This window comes from Bombina bombina, chromosome 3 (genome assembly GCF_027579735.1).
Source record: "Bombina bombina isolate aBomBom1 chromosome 3, aBomBom1.pri, whole genome shotgun sequence".
In the NCBI taxonomy this organism is placed as follows: domain Eukaryota; kingdom Metazoa; phylum Chordata; class Amphibia; order Anura; family Bombinatoridae; genus Bombina; species Bombina bombina.
This window is the reverse complement of record NC_069501.1, coordinates 154,022,465-154,045,489: the sequence shown is the minus strand read 5'-3', so window position 1 is coordinate 154,045,489 and position 23,025 is coordinate 154,022,465.

Genomic DNA, 23,025 nt, shown 5'->3' with positions numbered 1-23,025 from the left:
AAAATAATAGACTGCACTGTAATAAAATATTGCTGTAATATTCTGTTTCCAAAAATTGTTTTACTAAATCAGGTTATAATTGTAATATAATAATTATAATAATAATAATAATAATAATAATTTATATTATTTGTTATTGTTATATACAATTATATTTAATAATTGATGTGTATTGCATTTATTAGCGTTGGCTGACAGATTATACAGTTTTGTTTAATGTCCTTTCTAAAAGAATATTTTCTACAGGATCTGCAACTATTCGGCACACTCAGCATTGCTTCAATCTGATTAATCTTAGTTTTGAAATGATTCTGTTTTTGTTTCCTGCATAGAAACAGCAGTCTGGTGATTCAGCAGACAATGAAAACTGGTGGGGAAAGGAAACTTAAAGGTCATGTGAGGTCATTATTTTCACATACCTCTGAATAATGAGAGCATCACATGTCAGCCAGAGGAGAACAAAATGTCACATTCTCTAGCTAAAGGTTAGCTGCAGTCAGAGGTCAGTAAGGGGAGGCCAGGAAATCACCTCAGAGGTCAGACAGAGTGCACAAAGAAAGGTTAGAAAATGTCAGTGAAAGCATGCAGCTGTTCAGAGATGAAACAGGCGAGGCACCTCTCAGCCTGACAGATTTTGTAAGGTGCCACTTTAAAAGGCATTCATTTACTCAACATCCATCCTGTTCTTTTGCATTCAATATATATTAGTTTTAACCATTTATACAAACAGACTGAGACAGAACTACCTGACAACAAGGAAATTGTCCAGATGTAATAGTTATAGCAACTTGGGGCAAGATTACATATGCTGCGTCGCCCACAAAAGCCGGCGACAGCGGTTTTTACGCGGTTTTGGTATCACATATACGGCGCGGCATGTATATTTCACCCGTCGCCCGCAATTTTTACTCCCATAAGCTAACATAGAACAGCGTTGCAAATTGGTATCACATATTCAGTGCAAGGACTTACGCGGCGAAGATGGAGACATCGTACTCCATTTTCACCTCGCCACACATAGGCAGGCGCAGCAAGCCTTGCGCTGAGTATGAAAGTACCGTAACTCCCGTAACTGGCTGAAAATATTAACTAACACCTAACGCATGCGCAATATCTATTTACCTGTCAACCGACAACGCCCAACGCAATAACTAATAAAGTATATTAACCCCTTATCTGCTATTAACTTATATTGCAATAAACCTAATAAATGTATTAACCCCTAATCCGCCATTCACCCACATCGCAATCTTCCTAATAAAACTATTAACCCCTAATATGCCATTAACCCATATCGCAATAAACCTAATAAAACTATTAACCCCTAATCCACCATTCACCCACATTGCAATAAACCTAATGAATCTATTAACCTCTAAACCGCCAAACCCCCACATTGCAACAAACCTAATTTAATTACTAATAGCCCCCTATTTTTTAGATTAAGAATTTAATGGACACTTGTAAAAGTGTTGAATGCCCTTTTAAGGGCAGTTAAGTAGCTGAATGCCCTTTTAAGGACAATGCCCACACAAATGCCCCTTTAGGGGAAATGGGTAGTTTAGGATTTTTTAGTGTTAGGTTTTTTATTTTGGGGGGGTTTAGTGGGTGTGGGGTTTTACTGTTAGTGGGTGGATTTTTTTTAATGCTAAAGAGCTGTTTAACATAGGGCAATGCCCTACAAAAGGCACTTTAAGGGCTATTGGTAGTTTAGCATTAGATTAGGGGGTGTTTTTATTTTGGGGGGGCTTTTTTATTTTCATAGGGATTAGGTTTAATTTTTTTATTTTTTAAAATTTGGTTTATTATTTTATGTAATGTTAGGATTTTTTATTTTTTGTAATTTTAGATTAATTTAAACTTTTTTTATTATTTTTAACCCCTTAATGACTGACGACGTACAGGCTACGTCCTCGAAAAACATACAGTTAACGACCAAGGATGTACCCTATACGTCGTCAGTCTGGGAAAGCGGTGTAAGTGATCCTGATCGCTTCCAGCCACTTTCCGGTTATTGCAGTGATGCCTCTATATAACATCCCTGTGGCCCTCTCTGCACCAGACATCGATAGCCGGTATCGTTGGTGGGTGTGAGCCAACGTGGGAGGCGGGTTGCAGCCATCAAGGGGCCCAGTGATGTGGAGGGGGGCTGGATCTTAGGTGGGGGTAGCCAGGGGCTGTGTGCGGGTGCACAAGGGGGCGGAGGCGGTCATTTGCAAGGGGAGTGGGTGGGAACCGCTACACTACAGAAAATTGATATAGTAAATCAGTGGGGGGGAATGTTTAAAAAAATAATAAAAAAAAACGATAAATCAGGGGGTGTTGGGTTGGTCTGTGGGGGGGGGGGGGGGAAGCTACACTACAGAAAAAAAACGGGGAAAAATAATAAAAACACATTTTGTTCTGCAAACTGGGTACTGGCAGACAGCTGCCAGTACCAAAGATGGCACTCAAAAAGGCAGAGGAGGAGGGTTAAAGAGCTGTTTGGGGGGGATCAGGGAGGTTGGGGGCTAAGGGGTGATCCTACACAGCAGCATATGCAAATATGCTAAAAAAAAAATCAGATACCTTTTATTTTAGTACTGGCAAACTTTCTGCCAGTACTTAAGATGGGGGGACAATTGTGTGGTGGGGGAGGGAAGGGAGCTGTTTGGGAGGGATCAGGGGGTGTGATATGTCAGGTGGGAGGCTGATCTCTACACTAAAGCTAAAATTAACCCTGCAAGTTCCCTACAAGCTACCTAATTAACCCCTTAACTGCTAGCCATAATACATGTGTGATGCGCAGCGGCATTTAGTGGCCTTCTAATTACCAAAATGCAACGCCAGAGCCATATATGTCTGCTATTTATGAACAAAGGGGATCCCTGAGATGCATTTACAACCATTTGTGCCATAATTGCACAAGCTGTTTGTAAATAATTTCAGCGAGAAACCTAAAGTTTGTGAAAAAGTGAACAATTTTATTTGATCGCTTTTGGCAGTGAAATGCTGGCATGAAATATACCAAAATGGGCCTAGATCAATACTGTCTACTACACTACACTAAAGCTAAAATTAACCCTACAAACTCCCTAATTAACCCCTTCACTACTGGGCATAATACACGTGTGGCACAGCGGCATTTAGCGGTCTTCTAATTACCAAAAGCAAAGCCAAAGCCATATATGTCTGCTATTTCTGAAGAAAGGAGATCCCAAAGAAGCATTTACAACCATTTGTGATATAATTGCACAAGCTGTTTGTAAATAATTTCAGTGAGAAACCTAAAATTGTGAAAAATTTAACTTTTTTTAATTTGATTGCATTTGGCGGTGAAATGGTGGCATGAAATATACCAAAATTGGCCTAGATCAATACTTGAGGTTGTCTACTACACTACACTAAAGCGAAAATTAGCCATAGAAGCTCCCTACATGCTCCCTAATTAACCCCTTCACTGCTGGGCATAATACACGTTTGGTGCACAGTGGCATTTAGCGGCCTTCTAATTACCAAAAAACAAAGCCAAAGCCATACATGTCTGCTATTTCTGATCAAAGGGGATCCCAGAGAAACATTTACAATCATGTATGCCATAATTGCACAAGTTGTTTGTCAATAATTTCAGTGAGAAACCTAAGGTTTGTGAAAAAAATTGTGGAAAAAAAAAATATTTGATCGCATTTGGCGATGAAATGGTGACATGAAATATACCAAAATGGGCCTAGATCAATACTTTGGGATATCTTCTAAAAAACATATATGCATGTCAAGGGATATTGAGGGATTCCTGAAAGATATCAGTGTTCCAATGTAACTAGTGCTAATTTTGAAAAAAAGTGGTTTGGAAATAGCAAAGTGCTACTTGTATTTATTGCCCTATAGCTTGCAAAAAAGCAAAGAACATGTAAACATTGGGTATTTCTAAACTCAGGACAAAATTTAGAAACTATTTAGCATGGGTGTTTTTTGGTGGTTGTAGATGTGTAACAGATTTTGGGGGTCAAAGTTAGAAAAAGTGTGTTTTTTTTAATTTTTTCCTCATATTTTATATTTTTTATAGTAAATTATAATATATGATGAAAATAATGGTCTCTTTAGAAGGTCTATTTAATGGCGAGAAAAACAGTATATAATATGTGTGGGTACAATAAATGAGTAAGAGGAAAATTACAGCTAAACACAAACACCGCAAAAATGTAATATAGTATGTATAAATACTATATTATGTATAAATAGTAAATGTATAATAGTATTTTTTAATTTAGGTAATTGGGGTTAATTTAGGGGGTGTTAGGTTAGGGGATTTAGTAATTTAAATAGGTTATGTACGTTGTGGGGTTTGGTAGTTTAGGGGTTAATAGATTTATTAGGTTAATTGCGATAAGCGTTAATGGCGGTTTAGGGATTAATAGATTTATTAGGTTAATTGGGATGTGGATTAACGGTGGATTAGGGGTTAATAGTTTAATTCAGTTAATTGTGATGTTGGTTAATGGCGGGGTTAGGGGTTAATACATTTATTCGGTAGTTTACGATGTGGGTGAATGGAGGGTTAGGGGTTAATATATATATTAGGGAGATTGCGATGTGAGTGAATGGCGGGTTAGGGGTTAATACATATATTAGGAAGATCGCGATGTGGGTGAATGGCGGATTAGGGGTTAATAGTTTAATTAGGCATATTGCATTGTGGGGGTTGTCGGTTTAGGGGTTAATACTTTTATTGTTAGATGAGATGTGGGGGGATTGCGGATATAGGGGTTTTACGTGTTGGGTTCATTTTTGGGAGATGGGTTATACTTTCTAAGTCACTGGCGACTCCAGAAATTTTTATTTACCTACATTTCTGGACATCGTTAGTTTATCCGACTTACGTCACTTTATGAACTGCCGGCAGGGTTTATGTGATTCCCTGATGTGCGAGGGGAAATTACAGGCGACGCAGGTTTCAGCAGTTATGCTGAAGCCTGCGCCACATATGTAATCTCACCCCTGATCTGCACAGTATGGCAGACAGACTGATAGATAAAAAGACAGATAGATAGAAAGAGATATATAGACAGCAACAATGACGAGAATGCTTTGTCTGGTGCATCAAATCTGTTAAATTGTATCTAGAACATTCTGTTTTACAGTAAATTCAAAAACGTCAAAGCAGAAGGTCATCACCATCACTTCTGGAAAGCTATTCCACTCCTTAAAGGGACAGTATACACCTTGAGAGTGGTATCAAGTAATTTAACTCTGATAACTGAGGATTTTATCATTCTCAGACCTGGAAATACACACCGTAACAATGCGCACAATCTTAATATGAACCTAACACTTCTACACCAATTAGTATAGATTTCACTTGTTGTACTAAATCAACACATCCATTGGGGCAAATTATCAAGCTCCATAAGCTTATCAAACTCCATAAAGACTGCTGCTCCATAACTGATACACTGCCTCTGAGGCTGCGGTCTTCAACCTGCCCGATCCTATACGATTAGCTGATTGACACTCCCTGCTAGCGGCTTGTGCAAGTGCACAATTGCTTGTGCAATGAAAAATGCTGACAGCGTATGCTGTCTGCATTTAAGGATGTGCAGTGGACATGATACGATACATTGTATCATGTCCGTCCACACTTTAATAAATCGGCCCCAGAATGTTCAAGTATACAGTATTATATTAGAAAATGTCTTACATCCCTATGAATTATAATTGTTTTGCTAATAAGATTAAATTCAATTTTAGTAATAGCTGAATATATATGCACATCACTTGACGATTATTTTTTACACAGTCATCACTACATCTTAGTTTATTATTTTTTCGAACATTAACATGCTTTTTATTTCCTATATATTTCAGTTTGGCTCAGTCATTACACTATATTTCAAAAGTTTTCAAAATACCCCTATCACTAATAGGATGACCGTGATTAAATTATAACGAACGTGTTCCTCTCTTAGAAAGTGTTTCTTCTAAATGTATCCACTTTTTTCTCAAATGTAATCACACCAAGATCATCATTATTATTATTATTATTGGGCCACTTGCCATTATAATACTATTCGTAACAATGTATAGAAATAGTTTGTCAATTTTTTAACTTAGGGTAGTTTGTGAGTAACCATGACAACCGTATGCGATTGGTTAGACACGTGGTCATGTGACACAAAACATCCAGTACAGTACAGTAAAATTATCATCTCAGTAAGTGGAATTCATAACCCCGTAACACATGTATGATAAACTAACAATGGTGAATAATGCATCGATAGTGATGTCGCGAATAGTTTGCCGGTGAATAGTTCCTGGCGAACATAGCTTGTTCGCGTTCGCCACGGCGGGCGAACATATGCGATGTTCAGTCCGCCCCCTATTCTTCATCATTGAGTAAACTTTGACCCTGTACCTCACAGTCAGCAGACACATTCCAGCCAATCAGCAGCAGACCCTCCCTCCCAGACCCTCCCACCTCCTGGACAGCATCCATTTTAGATTCATTCGGAAGCTGCATTCTTAGTGAGAGGAGGGACAGTGTAGCTGCTGCCGATTTAATAGGGAAATTGATAGCTAGGCTAGTGTATTCAGCGTCCACTACAGTCCTGAAGGAATCATCAGATCTCTGCTGTAAGGACAGCACCCCAAAAAGCCCTTTTTAGGGCTAGAACATCAGTCTGCTTTTTTTTTTTTCCTGTGTAATCTAATTGCAGTTGCCTGCCTGCCAGCGTGTGTGTCAGGCTCACAGTGTATTCTGTGCCCACTTGCCCAGTGCCACCACTCATATCTGGTGTAACAGTAGTGTACATTAAAAAAAACAACATTTTTTTGACTGTGAAATAATAGCAGTCAGTTTCCTTCACACGTGTGCGTTTCAGGGCCTGCCAGGGCACAGTGTCACACCAGTGCAACTCATATCTGGTGTAACAGTAGTGTACATTTAAAAAAACAACAACATTTTTTGACTGTGAAATAATAGCAGTCAGTTTCCTTCACAAGTGTGCGTTTCAGGGCCTGCCAGGGCACAGTGTCACACCAGTGCAACTCATATCTGGTGTAACAGTAGTGTACATTTAACCCCTTAACGACCGAGGACGTGCAGGGTACGTCCTCTAAAAAAAGTCCCTTAACGACCAAGGACGTACCCTGCACGTCCTCGGTCTGGAAAGCTGCTGGAAGCAATCCTGATCACTTCCAGCTGCTTTCCGGTTATTGCAGGAAAATTACAGCTAAATACAAACACAGCAGAAATGTAAAAATAGCCTTGGTCCCAAACGGACAGAAAATGGAAAAGTGCTGTGGTCATTAAGGGGTTAAAAAAACAACACTTTTTTGACTGTGAAATAATAGCAGTCAGTTTCCTTCACACATGTGCATTTCAGGGCCTGCCAGGGCACAGTGTCACAACAGTGCAACTCATATCTGGTGTAACAGTAGTGTACATTAAAAAAAAACCTAGAAATTTGACTTTGAAATAATAGCAGTCAGTTTCCTTCACACGTGTGCGTTTCAGGGCCTGCCAGGGCACAGTGTCACACCAGTGCAACTCATATCTGGTGTAACAGTAGTGTACATTAAAAAAAAAACTAGAAATTTGACTGTGAAATAATAGCAGTCAGTTTCCTTCACACGTGTGCATTTCAGGGCCTGCCAGGGCACAGTGTCACACCAGTGCAACTCATATCTGGTGTAACAGTAGTGTAAATTTAAAAAAAAAAACACTTTTTTGACTGTGAAATAATAGCAGTCAGTTTCCTTCACACGTGTGCGTTTCAGGGACTGCCAGGGCACACTGTCACACCAGTGCAACTCATATCTGGTGTAACAGTAGTGTACATTAAAAAAAAACTATAAATTTGACTGTGAAATAATAGCAGTCAGTTTCCTTCACACGTGTGCGTTTCAGGGCCTGCCAGGGCACAGTGTCACACCAGTGCAACTCATATATGGTGTAACAGTAGTGTACATTAAAAAAAAACTAGAAATTTGACTGTGAAATAATAGCAGTCAGTTTCCTTCACGCGTGTGTGTTTCAGGGCCTGCCAGGGCACAGTGTCACACCAGTGCAACTCATATCTGGTGTAACAGTAGTGTACATTAAAAAAAAACTAGAAATTTGACTGTGAAATAATAGCAGTCAGTTTCCTTCACACGTGTGCATTTCAGGGTCTGCCAGGGCACAGTGTCACACCAGTGCAACTCATATCTGGTGTAACAGTAGTGTACATTTAATTTTTTTTTTTTTTGACTGTAATAGATTGAATAGCAGTTAGTTGTCTGCAAGCGTTTGTGTCAGGCCTACAGCATCTACTCTGCCAACTTCTGCCAGTGCACAGTGCCACTCATATCTGTTGTCACAGTAGCTTGCACGCATAGTACCACTAATTGAAAAAAAAATGACAGGCAGGCCAACGTCGTGGTTGTGGTGCTGTGATTCCCTTTGGCCCTAGAATAATGCCCAGTGTTCAGAGGCCACGTACCCTGAACTCGAAAAGTTCTGAGGACATAGTTGACTGGCTAACACAGGACACCCAATCTTCTACAGCTTCCGCTCGGAACCTTGACACACCATCCTCCTCCAGCTTAGCTTCGGGCACCTCTCAAGTTACCACTCGCCCGCCTGCCATCACCACCAACACTAGCACCACAGCCGCTTCACTTGATCTGTCAGAGGAGTTATTTACACATCAGTTGGAAGAAATGAGTGATGCGCAACCATTATTGCCAGAGGATGTAGATAACAGGGATATGTCTCAGTCAGGCAGCATTACACACATGGACGTATGGTGTGATGATGATGATGTTGTACCCGCTGCTGCTTCCTTTGCTGAGTTGTCAGATACAAGTGAAGCGGTTGATGATGACGATGCGTCCGTGGATGTCACGTGGGTGCCCGCTAGAAGAGAAGAAGAACAGGGGGAAAGTTCAGATGGGGAGACAGAGAGGAGGAGGAGACGAGTTGGAAGCAGGGGGAGGTCGTCGCAAGGAGCTAGTGGCACAGTCAGACAGCATGCATCGGCACCCGGGGTCAGCCAGACAGCACGCCAATCAACGCATGCTGTTGCCACCTCCAGAATGCCGTAATTGCAGAGCTCAGCAGTGTGGCATTTTTTTTGTGTGACTGCCTCTGACAACAGCGATGCCATTTGCAACCTGTGCCAAAAGAAATTGAGTTGTGGGAAGTCCAACACAACTGCTTTGAAAAGGCACATCACAAACGCGTATGGGATCAACACATGAGTACAAGCAGCACACAAACTCAAAGCCGCCATCCTCCTCCTAGTCCAGCATCTTCAGCCACGTCAACCACTGCTGTCCTCCTTGCCCCCTCTCAACCATCCGCCACTCCGTCTCTCACCTTGAGCAGTTCCTGCTCATCTGCCCACAGTCAGGTGTCTGTCAAGGACATGTTTGAGCGTAAGAAGCCAATGTCACAAAGTCACCCCCTTGCCTGGCATCTGACAGCTGGCTTGTCTGAACTCTTAGCCCGCCAGCTTTTACCATCCAAGCTGGTGGAGTCTGAGGCTTTCCAAAAATTTGTAGCTATTGGGACACCGCAGTGGAAGGTACCCGGCCGAAATTTCTTTGCACAAAAGGCAATCCCCAACCTGTACTCGATTGTGCAAAAGGAAGTAATGGCATGTCTGGCACACAGTGTTGGGGCAAGGGTCCATCTGACCACTGATAGCTGGTCTGCAAAACATGGTCAGGGCAGGTATTTCACCTACACTGCGCATTGGGTAAACCTGCTGACGGCTGCCAAGCATGGAATGCGTGGCTCTGCAGAGGAGGAGTTGGTGACACCGCCATGACTTGCAGGCAGGCCTGCTGCCACCTCCTCTACTCCTCCTACTCCATCCTCTTCCATAACCTCCTCAGCTGAGTCCTCTTCTGCTGCTGCATCTTGCTCCACATCAACGGCACCCCCCAGCTCCCCAGGTACTATTCCACATCCCGGATACGGCAGTGTCACGCCGTCTTGGGGTTGACTTGCCTGAAAGCAGAGAGTCACACCGGACCAGCACTCCTGTCCCCCCTGAACGCACAGGTTGATCAGTGGCTGACTCCGCACCAACTGGAGATCGGCAAAGTGGTTTGTGACAACGGAAGAAATTTGTTGGTGGCATTGAATTTGGGCAAGTTGACACATGTGCCGTGCATGGCACATGTGTGTAATCTGATCGTACAACGCTTTGTGCATAAGTACCCAGGCTTACAGGACGTCCTGAAGCAGGCCAGGAAGGTGTGTGGCCATTTCAGGCGTTCCTACATGGCCATGCGCACTTTTCAGATATCCAGCGGTGAAACAACATGCCAGTGAGGCGCTTGATTTGCGACAGCCCGACACGTTGGAATTCAACACTCCTAATGTTCGACCGCCTGCTCCAACAAGAAAAAGCTGTTAACGACTATTTGTATGACCGGGATGCTAGGACAGCCTCTGCGGAGCTTTGAATTTTTTTTGCCACGTTACTGGACACTCATGCGCAATGCCTGTAGGCTCATGCATCCTTTTGAGGAGGTGACAAACCTAGTCAGTCGCACCGAAGGCACCATCAGCGACATCATACCATTTGTTTTCTTCCTGGAGCATTCCCTGCGAAGAGTGCTGGATCAGGCCGTAGATGAGCGTGAAGAGGAAGAGTTGTGGTCACCATCACCACCAGAAACAGCCTTATCAGCATCGCTTGCTGGACCTGTGGCAACGCTGGAAGAGGATTGTGAGGAAGAGGAGTCAGAGGAGGAATGTGGCTTTGAGGAGGAGGAAGACCAACCACAACAGGCATCCCAGGGTGCTCGTTGTCACCTATCTGGTACCCGTGGTGTTGTACGTGGCTGGGGGGAAGAACATACCTTCAGTGAGATCACTGAGGACGAGGAACAGGACATGAGTAGCTCGGTATTCAACCTTGTGCAAATGGGGTCTTTCATGCTGTCGTGCCAGTTGAGGGACCCTTGTATAAAAAGGCTGAAGGAGAACGACCTGTACTGGGTGTCCACGCTACTAGACCCCCGGTATAAGCAGAAAGTGCCTGAAATGTTACCGAATTACCGCAAGTCGGAAAGGATGAAGCAGTTCCAAAATAATTTATAAAGTATGCTTTACACAGCGTATAAGGGTGATGTCACAGCACAATGGGAATCTAACAGGGGAAGAGGAGAAAGTAATCCTCCTCCTCCCACGACCACGCCGGCAAGGACAGGACGCTTTACAGACGTGTTGTTGATGGAGGAACTTCTGGAGCTTTTTAAGCCCTACGCATTGCCACAGCCCTTCGGGGTCCACCCTCAGAGAACGACTCGACCGACAGGTAGCAGACTACCTTGCCTTAACTGCAGATATCGATACTCTGAGGAGCAATGAACCCCTTGACTACTGGGTGTGCAGGCTTGACCTGTGGCCTGAGCTATCCCAATTTGCGATAGAACTTCTGGCCTTCCCCGCTTCAAGTGTCCTGTCAGAAAGGACCTTCAGTGCAGCAGGAGGTATTGTCACTGAGAAGAGAAGTCGCCTAGGTCAAAAAAGTCTAGATTACCTCACCTTTATTAAGATGAATGAGGGATGGATCCAGAAGAGACTGACAGTGGGCGATACATTTGACTAAAAAAGGCCTGATGAGATGAGCTGCCTTGGGCTAAAAATGGTCCACACGCTGCTGTATTTTATCTCTGAATGCCGGATGACTTGTGTGACTTATCCGCCACCAACTAGGGTTCAAGCCGCAATGTTTTAGGGCACTTTCTGTCTGAGAAGCAAACATCAATTTTTCTGGCTGCTGCTACAGCAGCGGCTGCAACAATACCTAATTTTTCAGGCATGTGTACATACCTAATTTTTCTGGCCTCTGATGCTGCACTGTGGCTTCAAAAACCAAACCAAAAAAAAGGCACATAACAGGGATTAAACTGATAGGAATAGTACTACTTAACACACCTTATAATAACGCAGAGAGAGGCAACGCAGAGAGAGGGGTCTGGAGAAGAGGAGTCAGAGGAGGAAGGTGGCTTTGAGGAGGTGGAAGACCAAACACAGCAGGCGTCCCAGGGGGCTTGTTGTCACCTTTCGGGGACCCTTGGTGTTGTACGTGGCTGGGTGGAGGAAGAGACCTTCAATGACATCAGTGAGGACAAGGAACGGGACATGGCTAGCTTGGTATCCAACCTTGTGCAAATGGGGAGTTTGCGGTTGTGCAAATGGACTGTTTGCGGTTGTTTGCGGTGCGTTAAACGGGGAGTTTGGTCTGTCACTGTGAAGCGGGCGTAACCCTTACACTACCTGATCGATACATCATACCTGATGTTTTAAAGCACGTTATTCCAAACAATTTAGGAATGTTAGGTGATTTATGCCCTTTATGGATTAAAACCAGACTCTGCATCAACTATGTAATTTTCCATGGGAGTTTTGCCATGGATCCCCCTCCGGCATGCCACAGTCCAGGTGCTAGTCCCCTTGAAACAACTTTTCCATCACTATTGTGGCCAGAAAGAGTCCCTGTGGGTTTTAAAATTCGCCTGCCTATTGAAGTCTATGGCGGTTCGCCCGGAAGTTGCGGAAGTTCGCGTTCACCGTTTGCAAACGGAAAATTTTATGTTCGCGACATCACTATGCATCGACTAATACTTTACACTTAGCGATTACATGTTTGCCCTCCAGATATTGTTTTTGGCAAAAATTTTCATTCTTTTTTATGTTCTTTCATTATTATTATTATTCTTTTTTTATAAAGCGCCGACAGATTCCGCAGCGCTGCCTATGGGTACAAGGATAACAGTACAGTATAGAAACAATACCATAAGACACAACATTTTACAGACAATTACAGGGGGAATTGAGGGCCCTATCCCCGTGGGAACTTACAATCTAGACGGGTAGGAGGATTAAGAGGTGAGAATGGTGTGGGATAAGCGCTCCAGCTAAGTAGAGCCAACCAGATTATTATGCAAATAAAATGAAATAACAAGAGGACCCAATGCTACTAAAAAAAGAGAATTTATATAGCAATTTAAATGGATAACTTGTTAACGCATACAGAATATGTTAACATATACCCAATTACATAAGATGCCGGCATCAATAACAGTAAAACATATTAATCTTATTAAAAACAGAGAAATACAGCCGATATAAAATTTCTAAAAAGTTCCCTGAGTGTGCCTTAAAAATATATATGAATATGAATAAACTTGATAAAGGTAAATGACTCTTAGCACAGTAAGGTTAACTTGGCTAAATGTTACCAATATTTTGTTTAAGCAATGAGATATTCGATCACAGTATTCGGGGGAGGCGTCTGATCTGTTCAGCCGTTAGGAGTAACTGTGAGTGATGGATCGTGAGGTGTGACGTCACGTCACCTGACTATTGTATTCCTCCAATCCCTGTGATATGCTTAAACACAACAAATTTGAAAAATGTATCCAATTCTTAGTTATAACAAAGTATAGTTGATTGTGTGATGTTTAGTATCAATACTTGCGAATGTCCAGTGTCCAATAGTCTGTCCAAATTTTTTAAAAACAGGTTTGTTTTATCAGCAGCTCTGAATCCTATGAAGTGTTGATCCGTTTAGTTCTATGTCGGTTCTGGAATATGAAACTTGTCCTTTTTCGAAGAAGCTCCTAAGCACTTGGTTTTTGTCCCCACTTTTAGTGTTTATTAGGGCTATAATGGGAGCAAGGAAGAAACAGGGAGGCACACAGGAATTATTCATACATCGATCTCAGTGTTGAATCAAGGAGATAGAAATGAACCTGTTTTTGTGCCAATAGAACAATTCAGCAGTTCAATAGCCTTAGTGGATAATTGGTTACACACAGGAATTATTCATATGTCCTCCCTCTATATTTATCATAGAGATAGGGATGAACCTGTGGAGTGTAACACTATCAATAATACAATTCTAAAATGACAGGAGTAAGCAAATCTACGCGTTTCGGCAGTGTTAGCTGCCTTTATCAAGATGCTTACTACATGAAGTTGCTGCCTTTTTATAAGGAGTGTGTGATTAATGACAGGTGTGGTTAGAGGATAGTCTAAATTAACCCTTAAGTGCTTCTAAGGTGAATGTCTTGGAGTTAAGTACATAGATAGATGAGGTGCATCATATAAAAAACATTTTTTTGAAAACAATATTCCATCTAATTTAACTCATTGAGTATCTTTGAAATGATTGCCATTAGAATTAAATCTTCAACTAAACATAGTATATTAAATTAATGTTTAGATTTATGAAGAATTCCATCATTTCTTCTTTAGTGTCATGTAAACTATATGTAGGAATGTGAAATTAAGTATAAAGATATAGTTGCCTATATATCAACATTGTACTATAAAAAATTTTTTTCCTTAATGCATTTTTGGTTGAAAGTGATTTTTATATATATGAATATACATTGCTCCAAAGGTTTTTTTCATTTTATTATAATAATCTTGCAAAATTGCAATATCAGGTTGTTCTTTGGTTGTGGTAAACGCTCGAATTATATAGAGAATCAACTGCCTATACGCTAAGGAGTAAGGGAAGGATGTGATACAAAGTAAAAAATGTGTAGATATAGCTTAAAGAAAGCTATTGTACAGTCTCGTTTATGTTTATTTTGATAGTGTATGAATGTGATTGTTAGCGAAATAGTATTTTATATGACAGATGTAGTTAGAATGTATGTTCAACTATTTTGTTTGTCTAGTAACTGGTTATAAGATAGAATTGAGATCAAAGGAGCTGTTAAGTCCCAATGGATGTACTGTTTTATATTCAAATATGAGTTCTGCTTCTTTTTTTAGGAGTACCTTTTCTATATTTCCCCCTCTCTTGTTAGGTCTAATTTTTTTCATTCCCCAACATTGAAAACATTTGAGGTCTCCATGGTGTATTTCAGTGAAATGTTTATAAAGTATGGTTTTTGTGGTTTTATGTTCTATATTCCAGATATGTTCTCTCATCCTATCTTTGAATGTACGACTGGTTTGACCTATATAGAATAAATTACACGAACATCTTATGCAGTAAATTATATTTGAATCATTGCACTAGGAGGTAGAAACAGGAGGTGTGGACTGCAGAGGTGAGAATGATATTAGTGAGGAGATAGAGGGCAACTGTTATAGTTAAGTGAAGTTATTTTGTTGATATGTTGGGTGATAAGTTTTATGTTTATTATCTTGTGGAATGCATTATTATTCTCACTATAATATCACAAGTAATTACTATATCATTAATTTAATCATGTTTTGATACCTAGTATTGGTTTGAATGACAATACATGTATGTAATGAGTCTCTATTAGGAGACATATGTTCAAATAGCGTATATTAAATTTGATTGGTCCGAGTTGTATTTAAAAGGGACCTTCACAACTGTGCTGTATATGCCTGATGAAATGGACGTTTTTACAAAGGACAAGAAAAGAGTTGCATTAAGGGAGCACTGTATCTGCCCCATTACACTTTATGCCTTTTAACTTGTTTTTATTAAAAGTTGTTTTTATACAAGTTTATATCTGGTGGAGTGTTTATATACAGCATGCTATGTTCTTAACAGCGTTCCTGTTTGCTGGATAAAGTTGAGCTAAAACTTCTTTAATCTATCAGCCTGCATCAACAAGCAAGAATAAAATCAATCCTGGGATTGATAGTAGTGTACACTTATATAACATAGTAACATAGTAACATAGTAGATAAGGTTGAAAAAAGACTGAAGTCCATCGAGTTCAACCTATACAAATCTAAAATACTTACAAAAAGCTCCAGTTAAGCTTAAATAACCCCATTTAAAGGTGACCCATTTAATACTAGCAATCATATCCATGAATTTTGTTTATATACATAAATGTATCCAGACTATTTTTAAATGTATCTATGGTATTGGAATTCACTACCTCCTTTGGTAATGAGTTCCACAATTTTATTGCTCTTACAGTGAAAAAAATATATATAGCACTCATAATCCTAAGGAGAGGGTGGCTATAAACTAGAACCATTGGAGTGGGGGTTAAGTGGAGAAGGGGTAGGTACTAATTACTTAAAATATAACCTTTATTAGGAAATTAGATAAAAATATCCACAAACAAACATACATAGGTTAAAGTGGGTATTTTGTTATTGATGTCAATATGAAATATTATCCCCGTATTTTCTCAGCGATAAGATAGGCTAGCCATATGCAATACATTCATTTTAGTAATTTTTCTGGCATAATCCCAAACAATAGATAGAATGAAACTACAAAGTATCGGCTGAAGAATAGACAGCAGTCAGATGACTGTGAGAAGTTACATATCGACAATCCCCCAATGAGAATTCAGGTAGAAATGGTTCCAATGTCAGACAATGTGTGATTGGTTCACAGCATCACAAGTCCTGATACAGCAATGACGTCACCACAAGGGGAGGAAGGCAAGCTTATAAAAAACTATGCCGAACGCCGCGCCGTACCCTTTGAGAAAGCCAGGCTGTGGCGAAACGTGTTAGGGCTAAGCAAGTTGTAATGCTATAAGCACAACTTTTTAACTAGCAGGGTGTTGTGGGGGTTTAACGTATTAAGGTTTATAATATAAGCATTGACCCTCGATAATTGGTGATAAATAGCCCAAAATATATGAGACATTCTATATGCTGTGGGCAGTAATCTGATATTACTTTTGGCTAATTGTCACACATCCAAACTCTACCACAGTAGTATAGTTAAGTAGCGTGGTGTTTAATTTAGAATCAGATTGGTTCACTTGATAGTCCAATGTTGTTGTTATGCAATAGTATATAACTGCTTTTGGCTAAACTAAGCAGATTAGTTCATCTGCAGTACTCCCTTGTCATTTGACATATAAGATATATTAACTGTCTAACCGAGTGGTAGGAATACTTGTCATTTACAGCATAAGCAGACAAATACATCTGCAGCTCTGCACATTCTATATCATAAGTATTTCCATTTATATAAGTAAACATATGCTACCGGTAATATAAACCGATCATTATATGTGTATGAAGGCCTTGGATTCAGGGTATTGGAAATAAAATGTATTTTAATTGATATCATAAATATTTACAGAGAATAACTATACATGGCAGATTATAATCACTATAAAATTGATACTTAATAATTATACAATATTAGGAAATGGCAACATAATAAACCTATACCTAATCTAGCATGTAACACACGACATAACTATACAATAGTTGATGCAATTATTTTTGTGTCAAGCTACCAACGTTATTTAGGATTCTCACTTACTGGGATCAACTTGCTAATTACTCTTTATTAAGTTGAACCTTTATTTTTTTGTGTATCGATTACTAGCCACAATACTATTGCTTGAAGGTGATATATATCTCAACTATGGATTTTTTCATCCTAGGTTGAAGATTTAACACCATATACAATTATCCATAGTATAACACATTTGGGGCGCGATCCGATATAGATCGTAGTTTGCAGCGCAAGCTAGGGAACCTTCGTCACCCGCAGTTTCAGCTCGCAACTCGAGCTATCCCATATATGGCGCCGTCAGATGCTAAAGTGCCGTAAGTCTGACAAACCAGCAATGTCCAGAAATCTGCGCAAGTACAAATTTCTGGCGTCGCCAGTGAATTGCGGCACGTTAGAAACTGCCGGCGCCTACAAAACCTGACTAAAGTCTAAATCACCCGCACTGTCTAACACGCCTCCCTAACATATCCCGACACGTCTAACCCTCTATCCGCTATCCCCCCTCACTAGCCTAACAATAAAATATGTATTAACCCCTAAACCGCTGCTCCCGGAGCCCGCCGCTACCTAATAAAGTTATTAACCCCTAAACCGCCGCCAGCTATATTAAATCTATAACCCCCTAAAGTGAGCCCCTAACACCGCCGCCATCTACCTTACCTACCCCCTAAAGTGAGCCCCTACCCCGCCGCTATCTATTTTAAAATTATTAACCCCTAATCTAATCCCCCTACCCCGCCGCCACCTATATTAAATTATTTAACCCCTAAAATACTAAACTATCCCTACCACTAAACCTAAGTCTAACCCTACAAATAGCCCTGAAAAGGGCTTTTTGCGTGGCATTGCCCCAAAGTAACAGCTCTTTTGCCAGCCCTTAAAAGGGCTTTTTGCGGGGCATGCCCCAAAGTAACAGCTCTTTTGCCAGCCCTTAAAAGGGCTTTTGGCGGGGCTTTGTCACAAAGTAAACTGCTCTTTTGCCTACAATCTACATCCCCCTACACCGCGGCCACCTATAATAAATGTATTAACCCCTAATCTAATCCCCCTACACCGCCGCCAGCTATATTAAACACATTAACCCCTAATCTAATCCCCCTACACCGCCGCCACCTATAATAAATGTATTAACCCCTAATCTAATCCCCCTACACCGCCGCCAGCTATATTAACTATATTAACCCTAATTATATTCGGGTTAATATGGTTAATATAGTTATTATATTATATATATTAACTATATTAACCCTAATTATATTAGGGTTCATATAGTTAATATCGTTATTATAATTATATATATATTAAGTATAATAACCCTATCTAACTCTAACATCCTAACTAAACTCTTATTAAAATAAATCTAATATTAATATTATTAATTAAAATATTCCTATTTAAATCTAAATACTTACCTATAAAATAAACCCTAAGATAGCTGCAATATAATTAATAATTACATTATAGCTATGTTAGGGTTTATATTTATTTTACAGGTAAATTGTTAATTATTTTAACTAGGTATAATAGCTATTAAATAGTTATGAACTATTTAATAGCTACCTAGTTAAAATAATTACCCAATTACCTGTAAAATAAATCCTAACCTAAGTTACAAATACACCTACACTATCAATAAATTAAATAAACTACAAATATCTATCTAAAAATACAATTAAATAAACTAAACTAAATTACAAAAAAACAAACAAACACTAAATTACAAAAAATAAAAAAAAGATTTTTAAGCTAATTACACCTATTCTAAGCCTCCTAATAAAATAATAAAGCCCCCCAAAATAAAAAAATTCCCTACCCTATTCTAAATTAAAAAAAGTTCAAAGCTCTTTTACCTTACCAGCCCTTAAAAGGGCCTTTTCTGGGGGCATGCCCCAAAGAAAACTGCTCTTTTGCCTGCAAAAATAAAACACAATACCACCCCCCAACATTACAACCCACATACCCCTAATCTAACCCAAACCCCCCTTAAATAAACCTAACACTACCCCCCTGAAGATCTCACTACCTTGTATTCACCCAGCCGGGCCGAACCGATCCAGGCGATGTGTTCCAGCAAGCGGCAGAGAGTCTTCTTCCATCGGCGACGTCTTCAAGCAAATCGGCATCTTCAATCTTCTTACTTCACTCCTCAGCCGCGGAGCATCCTTCCGGCACAACGACTTCCCGACGAATGAGGTTCCTTTAAATGACATCATCCAAGATGGCGTCCGCCGAATTCCGATTGGCTTATAGGATTCTATCAGCCAATCGGAATTAAGGTAGAAAAATCTGATTGGCTGATTGAATCAGCCAATCAGATTCAAGTTCAATCCGATTGGCTGATTGGTTCAATCAGATTTTTCTACCTTAATTCCGATTGGCTGATAGAATCCTATCAGCCAATCGGAATTCGGCGGACGCCATCTTGGATGACGTCATTTAAAGGTACCTCATTCGTCGGGAAGTCGTCGTGCTGGAAGGATGCTCCGCGGCGGAGGAGCGAAGTAAGAAGATTGAAGATGCCGATTTGCTTGAAGACGTCGCCGATGGAAGAAGACTCTCTGCCGCTTGCTTCAAGACATCGCCCGGATGGAAGAAGACTCTCTGCCGCTTGCTGGAACACATCGCCTGGATCGGTTCGGCCCGGCTGGGTGAATATAAGGTAGGGAGATCTTCAGGGGGGTAGTGTTAGGTTTATTTAAGGGGGGTTTGGGTTAGATTAGGGGTATGTGGGTGGTGGGTTGTAATGTTGGGGGGTGGTATTATGTTTTATTTTTGCAGGCAAAAGAGCATTTTTCTTTGGGGCATGCCCCCACAAAAGGCCCTTTTAAGGGCTGGTAAGGTAAAAGAGCTTTGAACTTTTTTTAATTTAGAATAGGATAGGGAATTTTTTTATTTTGGGGGGCTTTATTATTTTATTAGGGGGCTTAGAATAGGTGTAATTAGCTTAAAAATCTTGTAATCTTTTTTTTATTTTTTGTAATTTAGTGTTTGTTTTTTTTGTAATTTAGTTTAGTTTATTTAATTGTATTTTTAGATAGATATTTGTAGTTTATTTAATTTATTGATAGTGTAGGTGTATTTGTAACTTAGGTTAGGATTTATTTTACAGGTAATTGGGTAATTATTTTAACTAGGTAGCTATTAAATAGTTCATAACTATTTAATAGCTATTATACCTAGTTAAAATAATTAACTATTTACCTGTAAAATAAATATAAACCCTAACATAGCTATAATATAATTATTAATTACATTGTAGCTATCTTAGGGTTTATTTTATAGGTAAGTATTTAGATTTAAATAGGAATATTTTAGTTTATAATATGAATTAGATTTATTTAATAAGAATTTAGTTAGGGGTGTTAGGGTTAGATAGAGTTAATATAGTTTATATAAATACTATAGTAACTATATTAACTATATTAACCCTAATATAATTAGGGTTAATATAGTTAATATATATAATGTAATAACTATATTAACTATAATATACTTAGGGTTAATATAGATAATATAGCTGGCGGCGGGGTTAAGGGGTTCACATTAGGGGATAGATCAGTTAGATGGTGACGGTTTTAGGGGCTCACAGTAGGGGGTTAGTTTATGTAGATGGCGACGGTTTAGGGGTTAAATACTTTATTATGGATTGCGGCGGGGGATCGCGGTTGACAGGGAGATAGACATTGCGCATGCGTTAGGTGTTAGGTTTATTTTAGCAGATTGCGGTTGACAGGGAGATAGACATTGCGCATGCGTTAGGTGTTAGGTTTATTTTAGCAGCCAGTTTAGGGAGTTACAGGGCTCCATATATATAATTAGGGGTTAATATTTTTAATATAGATGGCGGCGGTGTAAGGGGTTCACATTAGGGGATAGATCAGTTAGATGGTGACGGTTTTAGGGGCTCACAGTAGGGGGTTAGTTTATGTAGATGGCGACGGTTTAGGGGTTAAATACTTTATTATGGATTGCGGCGGGGGATCGCGGTTGACAGGGAGATAGACATTGCGCATGCGTTAGGTGTTAGGTTTATTTTAGCAGATTGCGGTTGACAGGGAGATAGACATTGCGCATGCGTTAGGTGTTAGGTTTATTTTAGCAGCCAGTTTAGGGAGTTACAGGGCTCCAATAGTCAGCGTAAGGCTTCTTATGGCTGCTTTTTGTGGCGAGGTGAAAATGCCTGCCTATGGCCCAAAAAACTAAGGGCGACGGCAGAAATATACGCGCGTAACTTCTAGGTTACGCCGTATATAGGATACCAAACCCGCGCAAATATTGGCGTCGCCGACTTTTGCGGGCGACGATTTTTATCGGATCGACCCCTTAGTGCGCTGAATATCATATCCCCACATTCACCCTGCGTTTTTTAACCTATATATGTTTGTTTGTGGATAATTTTATCTACTTTCCTAATAAAGGTTATATTTTAAGTAATTAGTACCTACCCCTTCTCCACTTAACCCACACTCCAATGGTTCTAGTTTATAGCCACCCTCTCCTTAGGATTATAAGTGCTATATAAGTGTACACTACTATCAATCCCAGGATTGATTTTTTTCTTTTTAGAATAAATTCAGTACACAGCACCTATACCCTATAGACCATAATGAGGTTCTGACAGAGCTCAGTATACTACCGATAGGGAATCCTTAGTTTACTCTCCTAGTAGTGCCATTAGTACAGTTGTTTTTTCTTTTGTTGCATCCACAAGCACACAAAGGTGCTTCTATCAAATGTGAGTACCCATTTCTACTGTTTGTTCTGATCCTTAATGGTAACAACGATTGGTATGCACATGAGGCGCCCCTCTATCTCTTTGTTACTGTAGACTGTGTACCCCTGTGAGTGTGAAGAGGAGAGCAGCCGACCACCCATCAGAGAAGATTAAGATTTTGCTCTCGGGCTAACCTGATGTGTGCAAAAAGCCGAAGTTAGAATATCGTGACCACGTTAACATATTTCCCCACAGAAGTCAATGGAGCAAGAAAAGTGGAAATAATTAAACAACCTACTCTTTCTCAAACCTGATTTGAAAATATGGCAAAATATGTTCTATGTATTAAAAAATACATATTTCAACATATATCTGATGTTTTTATGGTCAAATATAAATCTATATCTATATATACATATAAATGCCAAGAGAACTAAGCAAAATTGATCATAGAAGTATATTGGAAAGTTGTTTAAAATGGCATTCTCTATCCAATCAATTTGTTTCATTTTAACTTTACTGTCCCTTTAAATATTGCCATTTAGTGGCTGAAGGGTTTACCCTGTGTACAAAAGAAACACCAGGTTTTAGCAATTCCCCTGTGTGAGCATTAATGAATCAATTTGTGGCTCAAGCACGCTGATTTTCTCAGAAAGGGATGTCTGTAAATCCAGTCTGTTTCCAGCCATTCAGGATAACTGCACCATACACAGTTTAGATGCCAACATTTTAAAAAGATTCCAAGGGTACTCAAGCAGAGCAGTCACATAAGGAGGTTATGGGAATACTGACCAGGAATACCAAGTTCAGGGTTGCCACCCGTCCCTTAAAAAGAACACATAAGTTACACATGCTGCAGGGTGTGCAGGGAGCAATACGAATAGTGCTGTCCAGAAACACAATTTATGTTCCTCCCTGCACACCCTGCAGCATGTGTAACTCATAAGTGTCCAGGAAAACATGGCTGAGGTGGCAGCAACCCTTACCAAGTTACCAATAACTAATATACACAATATGTACAAAATTTTAAATATTGCATCATCTATACTATAATCGCGTTTGTTACGTGTCTGTCGGTGTCGTCAGTTGCGCATGCATCCTCAAAGGAATGTTGGC